This window comes from Gossypium hirsutum, chromosome A03, assembly GCF_007990345.1.
Source record: "Gossypium hirsutum isolate 1008001.06 chromosome A03, Gossypium_hirsutum_v2.1, whole genome shotgun sequence".
In the NCBI taxonomy this organism is placed as follows: Eukaryota; Viridiplantae; Streptophyta; class Magnoliopsida; order Malvales; family Malvaceae; genus Gossypium; species Gossypium hirsutum.
In genome coordinates, this window is record NC_053426.1 from 16,379,856 (window position 1) to 16,387,157 (window position 7,302).

At 35.7% G+C, this 7,302-nt stretch overlaps 1 non-coding gene across 1 annotated transcript; it reads right to left on the reverse strand.

Moving 5' to 3' along the window:
- Nucleotides 1–763: 763 nt before the first annotated feature.
- LOC121225396 (small nucleolar RNA R71) lies at nt 764–870 on the reverse strand. The gene has a single exon (XR_005923254.1). It is a non-coding gene; the product is annotated as a small nucleolar RNA R71 (small nucleolar RNA).
- Nucleotides 871–7,302: the final 6,432 nt, after the last annotated feature.

Genomic DNA, 7,302 nt, shown 5'->3' on the forward strand with positions numbered 1-7,302 from the left:
CCTGTCACACGAAAATTGCGATCAAGTTTTTGGCGCTGTTGCCGGGGAACTAATATATTAGGAACGCTCAATTTTTATTACTTTAGCCATTTATTTTTCTTACAATTTAATTTTAATTTAATTTTTATTATTATTTATTAATTTACTTTTTCTTTCTCTTGGCAGGTTTTTATAGTTTATGACTAGAAGAAACCCGTCAGGACCACTACTTTTTGACGAAGAAATCAATCGCATAGTTCACAGAAACCAAAGAGAAATAAGGTGAAGCTTAAGATATACAGAGAACGAGCAAGAGGACGATACTCAAACCCCAACTGAAGAGATGGCTGAAAACCAAGACAATCAGCTACCTCCTGCGATACACGTTGAACTAGCAAATCAGAATCCTCTCCTCTTACTATGTATGATTATGCTAAACCTACTTTAACAGGAACTGAGTCAAGTATAGTTAGGCCTGCTATTACTGCATGCAAATAATATTGAACTAAAACCTAACACTATTCAAATGATACAGCAATTTGTTCAGTTTGATGGTTTGCAGGATGAGGATCCGAACACTCACTTGGCAAATTTACTGGAATTCTGCGATACATTTAAAATTAATGGCATTTCTGATGATGCCATTCTTCTTCGGTTATTCCCTTTTTCATTGAGGAATAAAGCTAAACAGTGGTTGAACTCGTTACCACGAGGGTCAATCACTATTTGGGAAAAAATGATCGAAAAATTTCTATTAAAATATTTTTCGCCGGCTAAAACGGCCAAATTACGTAATGATATCTCTTCGTTTGTGCAGATGGACTTAGAAACTCTTTACGATGCATGGAAGAGATACAAGGACTTACTGAGAAGGTGCTCTTATCATGGGTTATCGCTTTGGCTACAGGTTCAAACATTCTATAATGGCCTGAATCCTTCGAGTCGACAAATAGTGGACGCAGCTGCTGGCGGAACCATAAATAATAAAACACCTGAAAATGCTTATGCGTTTATTAAAGAGATGTCACAGAATAACTATCAGTGGCAAGTCGTGAGGACTAAGCCAACTAAAACAGCAGGCGTTTATAACGTCGATTCGGTTACTATGCTGTCAAACCAAGTAGAATTTCTAAATAAAAAGATTGATGGTTTACTTGGTTCTACTCAAGTACATCTAGTAATGAGGTGCGAGACGAATGGAGGAGGAGCATGCACAGAGTATCAACCCTTCAACCTTAGCATCGAGGAAGAACAAGTTCAATATATGGGTAACAATAATACTAGATCCCAAAATAACCCATATAGTAACACTTATAATGCAGGTTGGAGGAACCATCCCAATTTCTCGTGGGGCGGTCAAGGAAATCAAAGACTACAACATCCTCCGGGTTTTCAACAACCACCCTATCAACAGGAAAAGAAACCGAACCTTGAAGAGATGCTGTCTAAATTTATCTCGGTTCAGAAACCCGTTTCCAGAACACTGAGACAACACTTAAAAATCAACAAGCGTCGATCCAAGGGCTCGAAACTCAGATCGACCAGCTTTCCAAACTAATCTCTGAACGACCACAAGGTAGCTTGCCAAGTAATACTAAACCCAACCCAAGGGAATAACTCAACACGATTAATGTTCAAGATGAAGAAGGATTCGTTGAGCCTGAGCCAGAATCGAGGCAAGAAACTGTGGTAAGCAGAGGTCAAGGTGAGGTAACTCATAATAAAAACAAATTAGTGAATGTCGAATATAAACCTCGTGTGCCATACCCCAATACGACAAGGAAAGATAGCTCAGATGAACAATTTGGTAGATTCCTTAAACTCCTAAAAAAATTACATATTAACTCATCGTTTATTGAAGCTCTATCGCAGATGCCAAATGCAATGAAATTTTTAAAGGAGCTTTTAAAAAATAAACGAAAGTTGGACGAGGCGTCGTATGTGGAGCTAAACACAGTTTGCTCAGCTATTCTACAGAATAAACTACCGAACAAACTAAAAGATCCAGGGAGTTTTACGATTCATTGCTTAATTGGGAGTTTAGATGTTAATAATGCATTAGCTGATTTAGGGGCTAGTATTAATGTCATGCCCTACAAAATGTTCAAACAATTAGGTCTTGGGAAACCCAAACAGATTAGGATGAGCATTCAATTAGTAGATAAAACTATAAGATTCCCTAGGGGTATTATTGAAGATGTGCTAGTTAAAGTCGATAAATTTATATTTCCCGTTGACTTCATTGTTCTAGACATAGAATAGGACAGCAACACTCCTTTGATTTTGAGACGGCCCTTTTTAGCAACTGCTAAAATGATTATTGATGTTGGCACAGGTAAGCTCACACTCCGTGTGGGAGACGAAACAATCACCCTTCAAGCTTGTATTTCTGGCGCCATATCAGAAATTGAAAGTGATCGTCTAAACCATTCTACTAAAACTGACATATGGTACAACGTACTTTACAGGAAATGAGTCTGAAGGAAGCATATGAGTCATTGTCAAGCAGTAGTAGAGGACCTATTCCTGAATATCGAAGGCTACAAATCGAGGAGCTAGATGAATGGCAGATGCATAAACTGAGAACACATGATAAACCAAAACAACGCCAGAACGAGCTCAACACCTTCCCACGTCAACTTAAGGTTGGAGATAAAGTCTTATTAGATGCCGCAGATCCTCACATTGTCACTACCACACCGAACAAAGAAATCCCTCTTACGGTACTTAGCATTTTCCCATTCGGTACAGTCGAGGTAAGTCATCCCACGTTCGGCATTTTTAAGGTAAACAACACCCGTTTAAAACCTTATTTTGATGAGAATGATAGCAACAATGAGGAGTATAAACTCCTCTAACCACCATGACCATTCAATGGAGAGGTAAGTCGAGCTTAGACTATAAATAAGCGCTTCTCGGGAGGCAACCCGAGCACTAACAATATTATTTTTTTTAAATTTTAGTATTTAACACCTAACTTACTAACAGAAATCTTGAATACAGGCTTTTCCATACAAACATGACCAAGCACACGGCGTGGGAAAACAGGGTAAAAGTTATCTTTCCCAACACGGGATAAGATAAGTGGCCATGGGCGTGCGACCTGGCTGTGGTCAAATCTGGCAAATGAATACAGGTGTGCGACACGCCCGTGTTTAGCACCCGTAGATAACACTATCAAAATAACACGGGCGTGTGCAGAGCTACACGACCGTGGGAAAAGTGACCCACATCACACACGGTTGTGCCTAAAGGTCGTGTGACAACATCTTACTTCGCGACAAACACGGCCAGGACACGATCCACACGGGCGTGTGAACCGGCCGTGCCACTTGAAAAAATTAGATTATCTATCTTATTTTATTTTTCTTTTATTAATTTTTGAAGATACTTTTGTTTTTAAACACGGCTTATCATTATGATTACTATCAAATTAGTCCCCCAATTCTCCTTTTGTCCTTCAGAATCATGTTTGTCCTCCAGCTTTATTTCCAACAACTCGCTCTCGCTAATCCTGGAATTTCATCCATTTTTAACTCAGGAAGTTTCACTGTTCTCCATATCTTATGAACTTACAGTTACAATTGTCAAAATATCTATCTGTGTGCATTGAGGACAATGTACATCTTAAGTGTGGGGGGTATTCATTTCATTATCAGAAAAATCCTTGAATGACTGCCTTGTTCTCTTGAAAAGCTCTCATATCATATTTAGGATAAATTTTGATTGATTTATGATTTTGATTGATATATCTTGAATTAAAACATAGGCATTTAAGCATTGATTGTTTAAACTTTAAGACATTAGAGAATCAAGCATGATAAGTTGATTTTTAAGAATTTAAAATTTTAGGTTGTTTCCCCAAAGTATAGGTATTATTTTGAGTTAGAATTCACAAATTTTAAACATCAAAAAGCCATAATTCTTGCGAGATTTTTGAGCCTTTTGAGCATCTATTAATTCTTTCATGCTCACTTTTATTATTACTTTGAGTGCGTCAATATTTAACTGTTATTCTAGAACTTGCTTGATTATGCATGTCAAGACCACACCATTTCATTTCATATGTCAAAATGATTAAGGCACTTAGGATTAACCCACTCATGTCATGAGAAGCCTACCTCTACGATTAATCCCCTAAATTGAATTTGATCCCTATTTTTATCGAGATTTGAATTGAAATAGTTGCTCAGCTATGTCTTGTTTTTAATAGTTAGTCTATGTTATTTAACTTGTTCTTAAAAAAAATGTGTATACACATTAGTAGTAATCTTTTGTTTTTAAGCTTAAGTATTTAAATTCCATTTTCTGAGAAGAAGCTCTATTGTACGCAAGTGATCATTAAATCTTTTTCTAGTTAAGTGATTTTTCAATTCAATCTCGATTCTAACCATTTCTTTCAGCTTTTGATCACACCCCTAACCAAAGCCACGTTACAACCTTCTAAAAACCTTTTGATTGATGTATCATCTCAATTTATAGTGGTGGAGATGTGATTTTCATGCAAGCCTATGGTAATAACTTTTCATATTGACTGATGAGTGCTACTTTCATTATCCTTAAATACTTTGAGTGATTTGACTGGATCTTTAGTGAGGATGTTAAAATCCGTGAGATTTCGAATCAAGGTAACCTCTTAGATAAGGGGAGATGCCTCAATTTTGCGTGATTAAATACTCAACTTGGAATGTTTGAAGCTCTAATGTTCTTTTAGTTGAATTTTCAATGTATGATTACCTGTGGATTATTTTGAGTAATTTTCGATAGAGATTATAAGTTGAGAAGAATTTATTTTGATTATGAGTTGAGAATTTTTCTTGAGGATAAGCAAATGCTAAAGTGTTGGGGTATTTGATAAACCGTAATTTATACATATTTTTACCCCATGCTTAACTTATTTTATGGATGATTTTTCCTTAGAATTGGTGAATTCGATGCTCCTAATGCCTTAATTTCATGTTTTATACTTAGGTGAGCATAGGAGAGCGAAAGGAACGAGAAACAAGCCAAAAACTGAGAAAATGGGCCAAAGTACGAAATCAACACGGCCTGGACTTCCTCACACGGGCAGACCACACGGCGGTGTCAATTTGGCAGAATCGAAGCACGACTCACACGGGTAGACCACACGCCCGTGCCTATTTAACAGGCTTGACCACAGCCTGAAGTAATCACACATGGGCGTGTCATACGGGCGTATCCCTGCCCAGCCCAAGTTGAGTCCAATTCGGAAAAGGCTAATTTTGAGGGCTTTTAGGCATTCTAAAGCCTATAAATACGCTCTAAAGGAAGAAAAAAAAGGGGCACAAAAAGAAAAAGGTTGGGAACTGCTCAAGGGAAGCTGATTGATCCATCTCAGAAGCCGGAGTCACCATCAAGACTGAAGATCTCCCCTCAATTTCCCTTCAGTAGTTTTAGGTTTTCTTTATGTTTTGTATTCATTATTCTTCTAAGATGTTTTCCTTTTTAGTTATGAACTAAATCCCCTAAATACCTAAGGGGAATGAAACCTAAGACGAATCTTGTTATTATTTTCTGATTTGTATGATAAATATTTAACTTGTTCTTAATTATGTGTTTTTATAATTCTTGTTTTGATATCCTAAGATACTGATTCAAGATAAGCTCTTATTCAGAGGAGGAGTAGACCCTGTCTAACAGTACATTTGTCATAATTAAGCGGAGTTGATTGCGCGCCTAGACATAGGGTGACAAGATTTTGCCAGATTAGGGTGAAACCTAATACGGGGATCCATAGATCGAGTTAATGTAACCCTAGGGTGTTAATCAGAGAAAAGTCTCAATTATTCAATCTAGGGATTAGACATTATTAGTACTGAATAGGGATAATAACATAACTTAGGGATCTCTACGGGACAAGTTAAATGAATAAATCGTCCGATTCGGAGCCAGAATAACAAGTAAAGTCTAGGTGGATTTTTCCTTAGTTATTGCCTTAATTCAATCGTTTTCCAAAAGTAATCCCCCAATTCTACTTTCTACGAATTCTTAGTTTAGATAATTAGTTAGTTAAAACAAAACCCCCTTATTCTTAGGCTAGATAATAAGAAGACAGTCATTACTAGTACTTTTAGTTCCTTTGGGTTCGACAATCCGGTCTTGCTAAAAGTATACTACTGTTCGATAGGTACACTTGCCTACATCATGATAATAGTTAGTTTCAAGAATGATTCTTTATAAAAATTTTAAACCTGTCACACGAAAATCCCGATCAAGGAGAACAAAGCTTAGTTAAGTGGGGAACACCTTGCCACATCATGACTTGGCTATCGACTCTTTCTCATCTCAATGTTGGCTCTGTTTTATCCAAAATGTGAGGCACACTCTATACAATCTTATTGAAAAACTAATATGTTATTTATCAAGTCCAATTAGGGAGATACATTGTCTTGAGCATCAGAATGGATGACTCCTAGAAGATAACGTCATATATATGATTGACTAAACTAACAGTACATTAGAGATGACCCAAGTAGAATAGATCTTGAATTTATTTATGGATTTATTCACTTGTAAATGACCCAAGACATGAGTAAATAAGATCCTCTCATTAACATTGCATGATAGATGAAAAGTAAACGTGGCCACAAGACGTTTGTCTTTTTGATGAATGACTTAATTACTATTTTATAGTAATTAACTTTTCATGAAGGAATATGTAATGATTACCATGAGATAAAAAGAATTATATTGGAAGAATAGATTTATCTTAAAGAGATTAAGGATATCCTATGAGGGCAACACTCTTATGAAAAGGAAATTTGACGAGCATTGATCAAGTAGCTTTCGTATGTTATGTTATTTGGGGGAGCTAAATCACGATACTATAGTGGAATAACTTCGTGACCAAATGAGTTTGAGCCCTAATCACATATGTCCAATCGGTCTCTTCGCTAGCTGGTTGAAACTAGAATTGAATTACATGTTGAATCAAATGAATAAAAATTAATAGAAATGATAAAGTTAGAGAATGTGTTACATTCGGAAATGAATATGGTTTCTCACTAATTATGGAGATGACCTGATAAATAATTTAAGATTTTTGAATTATTATTTAATTAAATAATTAAATTTAAAAAATGGAATTAAATTAATTGGTCATTGAAAATATGTTGAATGTAAAAATTAAATATATTTTCTCATAGATTATTTTACGGTAAAGTTGTCATGATTTTAAAGAAATTAGAATTGGTTGAGAAAATTATTTAATTGAAAATTTAATTTAGTTAAAATTAATTTAAAACAAAATATTTATTTTGGAAAATTGATAAACATGTATTGAGTTGGATTAAATTATAAAGT